Genomic DNA, 15792 nt, shown 5'->3' with positions numbered 1-15792 from the left:
AAGCTTGTATAATGAAGTCTAAGGATACTATATTTTTTGACAGAGAGACATACCTAACACTTCTAGACGAGAAGCTCATGAGATTTCTGAATCTGCCATTCCAATAAAAAATTAGAAATGAACACATAATGATCTTATAGGGCAAGACAATTAATGAAGCTCCTGCTAGGAGTAAGATATAGAGATTGCAAAATCTTTTGACGATGATTTCAGTGGGTACCTAATGGATGCTAGTCCGAGCAGAAGCGCACCAACGGCGCCGAAAAGTTTGCTGACACTGACGATCGCGGCCGCACCACCGACGGGCGCCAATCCTTTTTTTCTTTCTTGAAAAGACGACGGGCGCCAATTCTACCACGCGCATGCAGGGCCGCTGCCGTCGTCACAGCATCGCGTGCCACCCAACCTGCCGCTACCAGCTTCCCAGGGCCGTTGCTCTGGAGTCCACGGAGCCCAGCCCGCTCGGACTTACCGTGCCGCCAATATTCACGTCCGCCATGAGCGCCGCCACGGTGCACTGTAACTAATATATTATGCAAATATTAGCTTTAGCTGGAGGAACCCTCTTGGCTCTTGCCCAGGACAACTAATGGGTGTGAGTGCCGACAGAGACGATGAATACAGTGGAAACGACCTTGCGTACGACGACGATGACATTCCTTGCCACACGTTTTCTTAGTACTACAACGCTCGAGCTAATTACAATTTGCGGTGCACTTAATGAGGCAACACGTATAGCTTAAGACTACAGAGAGTGTGGACAAAAGAGAGTACTCACATTAGTTACTTGACGAAACTAGCCAGTGTTGCTGGAAATTTGAACATACGGGCGAATGATCTATGACAAAGACGAGTGGGATAGCACTGGCCACGCAGGGGAACACATGTTGCGATGCAGTGTTGATGCCCAAATGAAGCAACCTATCATGCAGTTGATGTTTAAACCATCGGTATTTTCTGTGGCTAAACTATCGAGAGGCTCTAGTATTTCGCATGATCCATAGACTAGGCAGGTGTTTGTTAGGACGTCCATGAAATTAACCACCTACAAGTCTGATCGGTGACAAAGATAAGCAGGATGAAATTAGCCATGCAATCGAGGAGGCAATGCAGCAAATGTCCTATGCTTAAACCACCTCCAATAGTTGGTGACTAAAATAACAGGGTACCATCTGTTTCCTGTTGGAAAGCGTATTGCAGTTAGCTCAGGGTCTCTCATCCAAGTAGAACTACCGGAAAGGCGAGCAATGAAAGAGAAGAGCAGAGTGAAGATAGCCACATGTAATCTTTGAATCGTCTGGATCATTCACCAAACCTGGGAAGAATATACATGGCTCTCAATGTTCCCTGCCTTCTATTTTTAAAGGCACCAATTTAGCTATTTGCAAATCAGCAAAGTTACCATACTATGGCCCAGGTGAAAGACAAAAGAAAAGACAGAAAATCAACCGTGAAAATCCTATGCTTGCAAGTATTGACAATTTTGTATTAACTTGTGAAATTACCACCCCGTTAATTAATAGTCTCGAGACATTACAAAAGGCGGCACCATCAAAGTGTAAAGTCAAATTAGCTATTTTACCTGTAAGTACTTAGTAGGCTCGCGATGACGGTCCAATAATAGAATAGATGTTTAGGCATCGTGTCATATTTTTGCCGGTTGTGGCATTTTGTTTTAGGTTTTGCTTTTGCTTACATACCTCATATGAGATTCTTATTTAATAAAATGGTTGTGTGAATCGCTTGATACAAAAGCCAGGAGTAATCCTCTTTTCCGAAAAAATAGGCTCAGAAAATTACCATGTAAAAATATGTCGAGCCAACATTTGACCATCAACGCTCTTTTATCAATATAAACACCAGATTATCCTCCGGTGAGTTTCCCAAAAGGCTATCAGTGACAAGGAGGAGCAGGAGAAAAGCAGCCACGAAATTCCAGGATCAATGCACCATGTATCCCCAGCTCAAACCACTAACACTTTCGGCTCACTAAAATACCAAAGGCATGAGAGCCATTACATTTTAATAAGATCCAGATGAAGCTTTCATGCAGCTACCGCTGAAGCCCATATCCCACCAAACGATCTAAGGACGCAGCACCTCAAACTCTTCCACGCCTTACCTGACTCATGAAACTCTTGATTTGACCAAGTTAATGTGTGTCCTGAGCCCTGACTTGCTGTTGTCTTGAAGAAAAAACATATGCAGTTGATAAGTTCACCAGAAAGGGACTTTTCTCCAGTCCCTGTAGTCTGTTGAGCAAACTAATTAAAACCAGCCAACTAATTAAAAACAAAAAGGACAAGATATGTTTTATTCTTTCGACTAAACGAAAGACAAAAGTTAGATCTGCAAACTGATCACTTGGCTGAAATCCACCATGCAGATGAGGCATATGTCCACCCGGGTGCCCCTACACCCATATGAACAGTAAATTCAAAACAAAATAAAAAAGTCTGAAATTTTGGGACATCAAACATGATCAAACTTTTAATGATCTTGTAAAGTTTCAGCTACAAATAACATTCCAGGAGCCCTCACCTAAAAAAATAAAATCACTGTTCTAAGTTTATATGCGCAGTGATTTTTTTTGTGAGGGCTCCACGAAAGTTATTTGCGGCTGAAACTTTGCAAGAACATCAAATCTTTGATCAAAGTTTCAGATTTTTTTAATTTTTTTTTGCGAATTTACTGTCCATGAGGGTGTAGGGGCACCCGGGGGCTGTTACACCTTTCTCATCTTGGGGCGTTCTTGTGTACAACCACGAGTACGACTCTGCCATATTTTTTTTGCTTGTCGCATGCAAAAGTTCATCTTGAAAAAATCGAAAAAGACCATTCCGGTTTACAATATATTCGGCTGTAATTTGCAGCCACCTATTTGAGCTGCTCGCCTTGTCAAAGGTTCTCATAGATCACAAGTGGCAGAGGATTGTGAACTTAGGGGATTCATTTGCAGAATCCCCGCTTCACATGGAGTAATGAGAGGGCGAAGCCCACAATGTGTAACCTTGATTATTTCTTATGCAACATCTTTACTTCATTATCCGACCATTGCACACTCCTCACCGATGATAGGGGGTTTGAAAAGTCCTAGAAGCTTTAAATTCGAGAAGTTTTGTCTTGCCTGCCGGGATTGGATGAGTTTGTCCAGAGCTTTTGCCATGAGCCAATGGGGCATTCCGAGCCATGTGGAATCTGTTCCATAAGCTGAAGCACACGGGTGCGCACCTGGCCAAGTAGAGTAGAGGCTTTTTCTTGAAGGAAAAATCTCCACGCTGCTCTCGTCATCATCCTTCTTCTTGACAGCCCACAACTTACGGTGGGCGTGGCATTGGCTGACATGGGCGCTATTGCCTTCCAGCGTACCTTTGAGGTGACGGAACACGCACAATGGGAGGAGCTGCTCGAGTGTATTGCCCTACACACCCCCTCCCTAGAGCCCGACTCCCTGACCCGGCGCCTTGAGCCCAATGCCAGGTTCTCTACAAGGTCCCTGTACCAGGCGATTGTGCCCACTCCTGGTCCTACTGAGCCTTCAGTGATACGGGAGATCAAACTCCCCTTGAAAATCCGCGTATTCCTTTGGCAATGGGTTCGAGGAAGTCTGCCTTTGGGCACGGAGGTGCGTAAGCGCAATGGCCCCGGGGACGGCCTCTGTCCCATTTGCATTGTACCGGAAGACTCCGACCACATTTTCTTCCAGTGCCCTGCGGCGCAGTTCCTATGGAGCTACTTTCGGGAGGTTGTTGGGGGCGTTTGGTGCCATGACAACCTTCCAGACTTGTTTGGGGAGATCCTTACGCTCCCCATCTCTAGACGTGCCTGAAGGAAATATGCCCTAGAGGCAATAATAATGTTATTATTTATTTCCTTATATCATGATAAATGTTTATTATTCATGCTAGAATTGTATTAACCGGAAACATAATACATGTGTGAATACATAGACAAACAGTATGTCACTAGTATGCCTCTACTTGACTAGCTCGTTGAATCAAAGATGGTTAAGTTTCCTAGCCATAGACATGAGTTGTCATTTGATTAACGGGATCACATCATTAGAGAATGATGTGATTGACTTGACCCATTCCGTTAGCATAGCATTTGATCGTTTAGTTTGTTGCTATTGCTTTCTTCATGACTTATACATGTCCCTATGACTATGAGATTATGCAACTCCCGTTTATCGGAGGAACACTTTGTGTGCTACCAAACGTCACAACGTAACTGGGTGATTATAAAGGTGCTTTACAGGTGTCTCCGAAGGTACTTGTTGGGTTGGCGTATTTTGATATTAGGATTTGTCACTCCGATTGTCGGAGAGGTATCTCTGGGCCCACTCGGTAATACACATCCCTTAAGCCTTGCAAGCATTGCAACTAATGAGTTAGTTGCGGGATGATGTGTTACGGAACGAGTAAAGAGACTTGCCGGTAACGAGATTGAACTAGGTATTGAGATACGGACGATCGAATCTCGGGCAAGTAAACATACCGATGACAAAGGGAACAACGTATGTTGTTATGCGGTTTGACCGATAAAGATCTTCGTAGAATATGTAGGAGCCAATATGAGCATCCAGGTTCCGCTATTGGTTATTGACCGGAGACGTGTCTCGGTCATGTCTACATAGTTCTCGAACCCGTAGGGTCCGCACGCTTCAAGTTCGATGGCGGTTATATTATGAGTTTATGTGTTTTGATGTACCGAAGGAGTTCAGAGTCCCAGATGAGATCGGGGACATGACGAGGAGTCTCGAAATGGTTGAGATGTAAAGATCGATATATTGGACGACTATATTCGGACATCGGAAAGGTTCCGAGTGATTCGGATATTTTCGGAAGTACCGGGGAGTTACGGGAATTCGTATTGGGCCTTAATGGGCCATACGGGAAAGGAGAGAAAGGCCTCAAAGGGTGGCCGCACCCCTCCCCATGGGCTGGTCCGAATTGGACTAGGGAGGGGGGGGCTCCCCCTTCCTTCCTTCTCCTTTTCCCTTCCCTTTCCTTCCCTCCTACTCCTACTACTTGGAAGGGCTTCTACTAGGAAAAAGGGAATCCTACTCCCGGTGGGAGTAAGACTCCCCTAGGGCGCGCTGCTACGTCTTGAGCTTGCGTTGGTTTTCCCCGAAGAGGAAGGGATGATGCAGCAGAGTAGCGTAAGTATTTCTCTCAGTTTTTGAGAACCAAGGTATCAATCCAGTAGGAGGCCACGCTCAAGTCCCTCGTACCTGCGCAAAATGATAGCTACTCGTAACCAACGCGATTAGGGGTTGTCAATCCCTTCACGGTCACTTACGAGAGTGAGATCTGATAGATATAATATTTTTGGTATTTTTGGTATAAAGATGCAAAGTAAAAAGTAAAGGCAAAGTAAAATGCAAAGCAAGATTAAAGTAATGGAGATTGATATGATGAGAATAGACCCGGGGGCCATAGGTTTCAGTAGTGGCTTCTCTCAAGAGCATAAGTATTCTACGGTGGGTGAACAAATTACTGTTGAGCAATTGACAGAATTGAGCATAGTTATGAGAATATCTAGGTATGATCATGTATATAGGCATCACGTCCGTGACAAGTAGACCGAAACGATTCTGCATCTACTACTATTACTCCACTCATCGACCGCTATCCAGCATGCATCTAGAGTATTAAGTTAAAAACAGAGTAACGCCTTAAGCAAGATGACATGATGTAGAGAGATAAATTCATGCAATATGAAATAAACCCCATCTTGTTATCCTCGATGACAACGATACAATACGTGCCTTGCTACCCCTTCTGTCACTGGGAAAGGACACCGCAAGATCGAACCCAAAGCTAAGCACTTCTCCCATGGCAAGAACTACCAATCTAGTTGGCCAAACCAAACGGATAATACAAAGAGACTTGCAAAGATAACCAATCATACATAAAAGAATTCAGAGAAGATTCAAATATTATTCATAGATAGACTTGATCATAAACCCACAATTCATCGGTCTCAACAAACACACCGCAAAAAGAAGATTACATCGAATGGATCTCCACAAGAGAGGGGGAGAACTTTGTATTGAGATTCAAAGAGAGAGAAGAAGCCATCTAGCTACTAACTATGGACCCGAAGGTCTGAGGTAAACTACTCACACTTCATCGGAGGGGCTAGGATGATGTAGAAGCCCTCCGTGATGACGGCCCTCTTCTGGCGGGGCTCCGGAACAGGCCCCAAGATGGGATCTCGTGGATACAGAAAGTTGCGGTGGTGGAATTAGGTTTTTGGCTCCCTGTTCTGATCGTTTGGGGGTACGTAGGTATATATAGGAGGAAGGAGTACGTCGGTGGAGCACCGAGGGGCCCACGAGGCAGGGGGGGCGCCCCCACCCTCGTGACCTCCTCTTTGACTCCTTGGAGTAGGGTCCAAGTCTCCTGGATCACATTCGGTGAGAAAATCACGTTCCCGAAGGTTTTATTCTGTTTGGACTCCATTTGATATTCTGTTTCTCCGAAATACTGAAATAGGTAAAAAAAAACAGCAATTCTGAGCTGGGCCTCCGGTTAATAGGTTAGTCCCAAAAATAATATAAAAGTGGAAAATAAAGCCCAATATAGTCCAAAACAGTAGATAATATAGCATGGAGCAATCAAAAATTATAGATACGTTGGAGACGTATCAGGCATCCCCAAGCTTAATTCCTGCTCGTCCTCGAGTAGGTAAATGATAAAAAGAGAATTTTTGATGCGGAGTGCTACTTGGCATAATTTAAATGCAAATCTTCTTAACTGTGATATGAATATTCAGACTAGAAAGATTCAAGACAAAAGTTTATATTGACATAAAAATAATAATACTTCAAGCATACTAACAAAGCAATTATGTCTTCTCAAAATAACATGGCCAAAGAAAGTTATCCCTACAAAATCATATAGTCTGGCTATGCTCCATCTTCACCACACAAAGTATTTAAATCATGCACAACCCCGATGACAAGCCAAGCAATTGTTTCATACTCTAACTTTTTCAAAACTTTTTCAATCTTCACGCAATACATGAGCGTGAGCCATGGATATAGCACTATAGGTGGAATAGAATGGTGGTTGTGGAGAAGACAAAAAGGAGGGGAAGATAGTCTCACATCAACTAGGCGTATCAACGGGCTATGGAGATGCCCATCAATAGATATCAATGTGAGTGAGTAGGGATTGCCATGCAACGGATGCACTAGAGCTATAAATGTATGAAAGCTCAAAATGAAACTAAGTGGGTGTGCATCCAACTTGCTTGCTCATGAAGACCTAGGGCAATTTGAGGAAGCCCATCATTGGAATATACAAGCCAAGTTCTATAATGTAAAATTCCCACTAGTATATGAAAGTGATAACATGAGAGACTCTCTACTATGAAGATCATGGTGCTACTTTGAAGCACAAGTGTGGTAAAAGGATAGTAGCATTGCCCCTTTTTATTTATTTTCTTTTTTTGGGCCTTCTTTTTTTGGCCTTTCTTTTTTTTTTCTCTTCTTATATTTTTTTATTGGGACAATGCTCTATTAAATGATGATCATCACACTTTTATTTATTTACAACTCAATGATTACAACTCGATTCTAAAACAAAGTATGACTCTATATGGATGCCTCCGGCGGTGTACCGGGATATGCAATGAATCAAGAGTGACAAGTATGAAAAAATTATGAACGGTGGCTTTGCCACAAATACTATGTCCACTACATGATCATGCTAAGCAATATGACAATGATGAATGTGTCATGATGAACTAGATGGTGGAAAGTTGCATGGCAATATATCTCGGAATGGCTATGGAAATGCCATAATAGGTAGGTATGGTGGCTGTTTTGAGGAAGGTATGTGGTAGGTGTATGATACCGGCGAAAGGTGCGCGGTATTAGAGAGGCTAGCAAAGGTGGAAGGGTGAGAGTGCGTATGATCCATGGACTCAACATTAGTCATAAAGAACTCATATACTTATTGCAAAAATGTAGAAGTTATCAAAGCAAAGTATTACACGCATGCTCCTAGGGGGATAGATTGGTAGGAAAAGACCATCGCTCGTCCCCGACCGCCACTCATAAGGAAGACAATCAATAAATAAATCATGCTCCGACTTCATCACATAACGGTTCACCATACGTGCATGCTATGGGAATCACAAACTTTAACACAAGTATTCTTTAAATTCACAACTACTCAACTAGCATGACTTTAATATTATCACCTCCATATCTCAAAACAATTATCATTCTTCAATCTTTTCTTAGTATTCAACACACTCAAAAGAAAGTTTCACAAATCTTGAATACCAAGCATATTATTATTAAGCAAATTACCATGCTTTTAAGACTCTCAAAATAATTTAAGTGAAGCATGAGAGATCAATAGTTTCTTTAAAACAAATCCACCACCGTGCTCTAAAAGATCTAAGCGAAGCACATAGAGCAAAATTACTTAGCTCAAAAGATATAAGTGAAGCACATAGAGCAAAACTACTTAGCTCAAAAGATATAAGTGAAGCACATAGAGCAAAACTACTTAGCTCAAAAGATATAAGTGAAGCACATAGAGTATTCTATCAAATTTTAATTCATGTATGGCTCCCTCAAAAGGTGTGTATAGCAAGGCTGATTGTGGCATACTAAGACACAAAGACACAAATAGTACAAGACGCTCCAAGCAAAACACATATCATGTTGGTGAATAAAAATATAGCTCCAAGTAAATTACCGATGGAAGTGGACGAAAGAGGGGATGCCTCCCGGGGCATCCCAAGCTTTGACTTTTTGGTGTCCTTGGATTATCTTTTGGGTGCAATGGGCATCCCCAAGCTTAGGCTCTTGCCACTCCTTGTTCCATAATCCATCAAAAGAATTCACCCAAAACTTGAAAACTTCACAACACAAAACTCAAAATAGAAAACTCGTGAGCTCCGTTAGCGAAAGAAAACAAAAGACCACTTCAAGGTACTGTAATGAACTCATTATTTATTTATAATGGTGTTAAACCTACTATATTCCAACTTATCTATGGATTATAAACTATTTTACTAACCATATATTCATCAAAATAAGCAAACAACACACGAAAAACAGAATCTGTCAAAAACAGAACAGTCTGTAGTAATCTGTAGCTAGCTCAAGATCTGGAACCCCAACAATTCTAAAATAAATTGCTGTACGTGAGGAATTTATCTATTAATCATCTGCAAAAATAATTAACTAAATATCACTCTTCAAATAAAAATGACAGCAGTTCTCGTGAGCGCTAAAGTTTCTGTTTTTTACAGCAAGTTCAACAAGACTTTCCCCAAGTCTTCCCAACGGTTCTACTTGGCACAAACACTAATTAAACACAAAAAACACAACCAAAACAGAGGCTAAATAATTTATTTATTACTAAGCAGGAGCAAAAAGCAAGGAATAAAATTAAAATTGGGTTGCCTCCCAACAAGCGCCATCGTTTAACGCCCCTAGCTAGGCATAAAAGCGAGGATAGATCTAGGTATTGCCATCTTTGGTAGGCAATCCATAAGTGGATCTCATGATAGTTTCATATGGAAATTTTATTTTCTTTCTTGGAAAGTGTTCCATGCCCTTTTTTAATGGAAATTGAAATCTAATATTCCCTTCCTTCATATCAATAATCGCACCAACCGTTCTACGGAAAGGTCTACCAAGAATAATAGGGCAAGAATGATTGCAATCTATATCAAGAACAATGAAATCTACGGGCACATAATTCCTATTTTCAACAATAATAACATCATTAATCCTTCCCATAGGTTTCTTAATAGTGGAATCCGCAAGATGCAAGTTTAGAGAGCAATCATCAAAATCGCGGAAATCTAGTAAATCACACAAAGTCTTGGGAATAGTAGAGACACTAGCACCCAAATCACACAAAGCATAAAACTCATGATCTTTAATTTTAATTTTAATAGTTGGTTCCCACTCATCATAGAGTTTTCTAGGAATGGAAACTTTCAACTCAAGTTTTTCTTCATAAGATTGCATCAAGGCATCAACAATATGTTCGGTGAAGGCTTTATTTTGACTATAAGCATGTGGAGAATTTAGCACGGATTGGAACAAGGAAATACAATCAATTAAAGAGCAACTTTCATAATTAAATTCCTTGAAATCCAATATAGTGGGTTTAGCAACATCTAGATTTTTATTTCTTTCAATCCCACTTTCATCAATTTCATCATTAAGATCTAAATACTTTGAATTTTTAGAACGCCTTCTAGGTAAAGGAAGATCAAATTCAGTTTCATCAAGATTCATTTTGCAAAACAAAGATTTAATAGGGGACACATCAATAACTTTTAGATCTTCATCTTGATTTACATAGGAATTGGAAGAACACGCTTTAATAAAGGCATCTTTGGATGCACGCATCCTAGCGGTTCTTTCCTTGCACTCATCAATGGAAATTCTCATGGTTTTGAGAGACTCATTGATATCATGCTTAGGAGGAATAGATCTAAGCTTTAAAGAATCAACCTCAAGAGAAATTCTATCAACATTCCTAGCCAAATCATCAACTTTAAGCAATTTCTCTTCAAGCAAAGCATTAAAATTCTTTTGTGAATTCATAAACTCTTTAACACTATTCTCAAATTCAGAGGGCATCTTATTATAATTTCCATAAGATTTGTTGTAGGAATTCCCATAATTATCAGAAGGATTACTAGGATATGGCCTAGGATTAAAATTCCCTCTATAAGCGTTATTACCAAAATTATTCCTACCAACAAAATTCACATCCATAGATTCATTGTTATTCTCAATCAAAGTGGACAAAGGCATATCATTAGGATCAGAAGAAACACTCTTAGTAGCAAATAATTTCATAAGTTCATCCATCTTTCCACTCAACACATTGATTTCTTCTATCACATGCACTTTTTTATTAGAAGATCTTTCAGTATGCCATTGAGAATAATTAACCATAATATTATCTAGGAGTTTAGTAGCATCTCCTAAAGTGATTTCCATAAAAGTGCCTCCCGCGGCCGAATCTAAAAGATTTCTAGAAGCAAAATTCAATCCAGCATAAAAAATTTGTATAATCATCCACAAATTCAAACCATGAGTAGGGCAATTACGTATCATTAATTTCATTCTCTCCCAAGCTTGTGCAACATGTTCACGATCAAGTTGTTTAAAGTTCATAATATCGTTTCTAAGAGAGATGATCTTAGCGGGAGAAAAATACTTAGAGATAAAAGCATCTTTGCACTTGTTCCATGAATCAATACTATTTTTAGGCAAAGACGAAAACCAAGCTTTAGCACGATCTCTAAGCGAAAAAGGAAATAGCTTCAATTTAACGACATCATTATTGACATCTTTTTTCTTTTGCATATCACATAAATCAACGAAGCTATTCAGATGAGTAGCGGCATCTTCACTAGGAAGGCCGGCGAATTGATCTTTCATAACAAGATTCAACAAAGCAGTATTAATTTCACAAGATTCAGCATCGGTAAGATGAGCAATCGGAGTGCTAAGGAAATCATTATTATTGGTATTGGTGAAGTCACACAATTTGGTAGTATCTTGAGCCATCGCGACAAACAAGCAATCTAACACACAAGCAAGCAAAAAGCAAGCGGGCAAAAGAGGCAAATAGAGAGGGAGGATAGACAGAGAGAGGGCGAATAAAATGGCAAGGGTGAAGTGGGGGAGAGGAAAACGAGAGGCAAATGGCAAATAATGTAATGCGAGATATAGGGATTGTGATGGGTACTTGGTATGTTGACTTTTGCGTAGACTCCCCGGCAACGGCGCTAGAAATCCTTCTTGCTACGTCTTGAGCTTGCGTTGGTTTTCCCCGAAGAGGAAGGGATGATGCAGCAGAGTAGCGTAAGTATTTCCCTCAGTTTTTGAGAACCAAGGTATCAATCCAGTAGGAGGCCACGCTCAAGTCCCTCGTACCTGCGCAAAACGATAGCTACTCGCAACCAACGCGATTAGGGGTTGTCAAGCCCTTCACGATCACTTACGAGAGCGAGATCTGATAGACATAATATTTTTGGTATAAAGATGCAAAGTAAAAAGTAAAGGCAAAGTAAAAAAGCAAAGCAAGATTAAGGTAATGGAGATTGATATGATGAGAATAGACCCGGGGGCCATAGGTTTCACTAGTGGCTTCTCTCAAGAGCATAAGTATTCTACGGTGGGTGAACAAATTACTGTTGAGCAATTGACAGAATTGAGCATAGTTATGAGAATATCTACGCATGATCATGTATATAGGCATCACGTCCATGACAAGTAGACCGAAACGATTCTGCATCTACTACTATTACTCCACTCATCGACCGCTATCCAGCATGCATCTAGAGTATTAAGTTAAAAACAGAGTAACGCCTTAAGCAAGATGACATGATGTAGAGAGATAAATTCATGCAATATGAAATAAACCCCATCTTGTTACCCTCGATGGCAACGATACAATATGTGCCTTGCTGCCCCTTCTGTCACTGGGAAAGGACACCGCAAGATCGAACCCAAAGCTAAGCACTTCTCCCATGGCAAGAACTACCAATCTAGTTGGCCAAACCAAATGGATAATTCGAAGAGACTTGCAAAGATAACCAATCATACATAAAAGAATTCAGAGAAGATTCAAATATTATTCATAGATAGACTTGATCATAAACCCACAATTTATCGCTCTCAACAAACACACCGCAAAAAGAAGATTACATCGAATAGATCTCCACAAGAGAGGGGGAGAACTTTGTATTGAGATTCAAAGAGAGAGAAGAAGCCATCTACCTACTAACTATGGACCCGAAGGTCTGAGGTAAACTACTCACACTTCATCGGAGGGGCTAGGATGATGTAGAAGCCCTCCGTGATGACGGCCCTCTTCCGGCGGAGCTCCGGAACAGGCCCCAAGATGGGATCTCGTGGATACAGAAAGTTGCGGCGGTGGAATTAGGTTTTTGGCTCCCTGTTCTAATTGTTTGGGGGTACGTAGGTATATATAGGAGGAAGGAGTACGTCGGTAGAGCACCGAGGGGCCCACGAGGCAGGGGACGCGCCCCCCACCCTCGTGACCTCCTCTTTGACTCCTTGGAGTAGGGTCCAAGTCTCCTGGATCATGTTCGGTGAGAAAATCACGTTCCCGAAGGTTTTATTCTGTTTGGACTCCATTTGATATTCTGTTTCTCTGAAACACAGAAATAGGCAAAAAACAACAATTCTGGGCTGGGCCTCCGGTTAATAGGTTAGTCCCAAAAATAATATAAAAGTGGAAAATAAAGCCCAATATAGTCCAAAACAGTACATAGTATAGCATGGAGCAATCAAAAATTATAGATATGTTGGAGACGTATCACGCGCCATAGAGAGGGCCGACCCTCCCCTCCTCCACTCCTTTATATACGGGGGCAGGGGGCACCCCAAAGACACAACAATTGATCTCTTAGCTGTGTGCGGTGCCCCCCTCCACCATAATCCACCTCGGTCATATCGTAGCGATGCTTAGGCGAAGCCCTGCATCGGTAGAACATCATCATCGTCACCACGCCGTCGTGCTGATGGAACCCTCCCTCAAAGCTCGGCTGGATCGGAGTTCGAGGGACGTCATCGAGTTGAACGTGTGCAGAACTCGGAGGTGCCATGCGTTCGATACTTGATCGGTCGGACCGTGAAGACATACGACTACATCAACCGCGTTGTGCTAACGCTTCCGCTTTCGGTCTACGAGGGTACGTAGACAACACGCTCCCCTCTCGTTGCTATGCATCACCATGATCTTGCGTGTGCGTAGGAATTTTTTTGAAATTACTACGTTCCCCAACAGTGGCATCCGAGCCTGGTTTTATGCGTTGATGTTATATGCACGAGTAGAACACAAGTGAGTTGTGGGCGATACAAGTCATACTGCTTACCAACATGTCATACTTTGGTTTGGCGGTATTGTTGGATGATGCGTCCCAGACCGACATTACGCGTACGCTTACGCGAGACTGGTTCTACCAACGTGCTTTGCACACAGGTGGCTGGCGGGTGTCAGTTTCTCCAACTTTAGTTGAACCGAGTGTGGCTACGCCCGGTCCTTGCGAAGGTTAAAACAGCACCAACTTGACGAACTATCATTGTGGTTTTGATGCGTAGGTAAGAACGGTTCTTGCTCATCCCGTAGCAGTCACGTAAAACTTGCAACAACAAAGTAGAGGACGTCTAACTTGTTTTTGCAGGGCATGTTGTGATGAGATATGGTCAAGACATGATGAGATATAAGTTGTTGTATGAGATGATCATGTTTTGTTGAAGTTATCAGCAATTGGCAGAAGCCTTATGGTTGTCTCTTTATTGCATAAGATGCAAGTGCCAAATAATTGCTTTACTTTATCGCTATGCGATAGCAATAGTTGCAAGAGCAATAGTTGGAGAGACGACCATGTGACGACACATTGATATAGATCAAGATGATGGAGATCATGATGTCATGCCGGTGACGATGGAGATCATGACGATGCTTCGGAGATAGAGATCAAAGGCACAAGATGATGATGGCCATATCATGTCACATATTTTGATTGCATGTGATGTTTATCTTTTATACATCTTACTTTGCTTAGTTATGACGGTAGCATTATAAGATGATCTCTCACTAAATTCAAGGTAAAAGTGTTCTCCCTGAGTATGCACCGTTGCCAAAGTTCGTCATGCCCAGACACCACCTGATGATCGGGTGTGATAAGCTCTACGTCCATCTACAATGGGTGCAAGCCAGTTTTGCACATGCAGAAATACTCGGGTTAAACTTGACGAGCCTAGCATATGCAGATGTGGCCTCGGAACACTGGAGACCGAAAGGTCGAGCGTGAATCATATAGTAGATATGATCAACATAATGATGTTCACCATTGAAAACTACTCCATTTCACGTGATGATCGGTTATGGTTTAGTTGATATGGATCACATGATCACTTAGATTATTAGAGGGATGTCTATCTAAGTGGGAGTTCTTAAGTAATATGATTAATTGAACTTTAATTTATCATGAACTTAGTCCTGATAGTATTTGCATATATATGTTTTAGATTAATAGCTCGCGTTATTCCTTCCCTATGTTTTACATATGTTCCTAGAGAAAACTAAGTTGAAAGATGTTAGTAGCAATGATGCGGATTGGATCCGTGATCTGAGGTTTATCCTCATTGCTGCACAGAAGAATTATGTCATTGATGCACTGCTAGGTGACAAACCTATTGCAGGAGCAGATGCAGATGTTATGAACGTTTGGCTAGCTCAATATGATGACTACTTGATAGTTTAGTGAACCATGGTTAAACGGCTTAGAATCTGGACTTCAAAGACGTTTTGAATGTCATGGACCATATGAGATGTTCCAGGAGTTGAAGTTAATATTTCAAGCAAATACCCGAGTTGAGAGATATGAAGTCTCCAACAAGTTCTATAGCTAAAAGATGGAGGAGAATAGCTCAAGCAGTGAGCATGTGCTCAGATTGTCTGGATACTACAATCGCTTGAATCAAGTGGGAGTTAATCTTCCTGATAAAATAGTGATTGACAGAATTCTCTTGTCACCATCACCAAGTTAGTAGAACTTCGTGATGAACTATAATATGCAAGGGATAACGGAAACGATTCCCAAGCTCTTTGTGATGCTGAAATCGACGAAGGTAGAAATCAAGAAAAGCATCAAGTGTTGATGGTTAACAAAACCACTAGTTTCAAGTAAAGGGACAAAGGGGGAACTTCAAGAAGAACGACAAGCAAGTTGCTGCTCAAGTGGGAAAAAAAACCCAAG

Source organism: Triticum urartu, chromosome 3 (assembly GCF_003073215.2).
Source record: "Triticum urartu cultivar G1812 chromosome 3, Tu2.1, whole genome shotgun sequence".
In the NCBI taxonomy this organism is placed as follows: domain Eukaryota; kingdom Viridiplantae; phylum Streptophyta; class Magnoliopsida; order Poales; family Poaceae; genus Triticum; species Triticum urartu.
This window is presented reverse-complemented; position numbering follows the sequence as displayed.